We start from the raw sequence: 1,171 nt of genomic DNA, 5'->3' as shown, positions 1-1,171 counted from the left end.
TACAGATGGTTGTGAGCCACCATGTGGTTGCCGGAAATTGAACTCAGGACCTTTGGAAGAGCAGGCAATGCTCTTAACCACTCTCCAGCCCCCAGGCTTATATTTTCTACACTAATTGTTGATATTATGAGTTTGCAATGTTTGCTAAAAACAAACAACAAAACAAAATAAATGATAGAAGCCACATCTGACTGGAGTCCAGAGAGCCTGCAGCAAAAGGCAGAGAGAAGAGGAAGTCCTCTAGAGAGCTGGGGTTGAGCTCGTGTGTTCTGTCAGGCGTAGACGATGGCATTGCTCTGCTCCTGTGGCCACTTCAGTAGGAGGCCACTCTGTGAGGCTAGGGACATCACCTTCCAATGTTTTCATCTAAAGATGGGGAAGCGCCCATTGGAGAATGTGGACAGCCTTCCCCTTCTCTGCACCGGTACCCAACCGAACAAAAAAACACATTTGGGTTTTTGTCTTGCTCCGGTTTTTGAGTCATTCATTGGCTCTGAGGGTAAAGAGGCCTACAAGGTCAGTTCTCCCCACCATCCCACAAAAATCTCAGTCTGAGATCTGGGGCAGCGAAGGATGTGGGGATGTTCAGAGGCAGGGATTTGCCGGGAACACCGACAGGCAGCGGCAGTCTAGTCCAGGCAGACTTTCCGGGCCTTGGAAAGGAACGAGCTGAGGAGCCTGAGCAGATGGGAGCCAAGAATGGAGGGTACACTAGGATGGTATCTAAGTGGGTATGGTCCATCCTGGGAGAGGTAACGAAGAAAGAAAGAAGCCAACAGAGAGCAGGCGCTGACCTACGAAGCCAGTGACGAAGGCTCTGCAAGCTTGGGAGGCGTGGGCTGGTGACAGGGGGAGGGTGGCAAGCATGTCTTCAGTGTGTTAGAACCGTGAAGGGCTAATGAGAATCATGATGAGCAGCAGACAGGGGCGCGCAGAGGCGGGACCTGGGTGACGGGCAGAGTGGGGCAAGAGGCGGAGGTGGGGTGGGGTGGGAGGTGGGGAAACAGCAGGGCGCTCACCTTCAGCCGCCCGCACTTTACAGTGTGTGCCCATTTCAGTTCCTTTGATACTCTGGCTTCGGGTGAAGAAAGCGAGGCTGGGGGGCAGGGGAGCTGGGGGGGTCACCACGTAGGGGGCTAGGAGGGCTGGGGGCGCCAGGGCCGAGTGGCAG

The sequence above is a fragment of the Microtus ochrogaster genome, linkage group LG2 (assembly GCF_000317375.1).
Source record: "Microtus ochrogaster isolate Prairie Vole_2 linkage group LG2, MicOch1.0, whole genome shotgun sequence".
In the NCBI taxonomy this organism is placed as follows: domain Eukaryota; kingdom Metazoa; phylum Chordata; class Mammalia; order Rodentia; family Cricetidae; genus Microtus; species Microtus ochrogaster.
Note: the sequence above shows the minus strand (reverse complement) of the source record.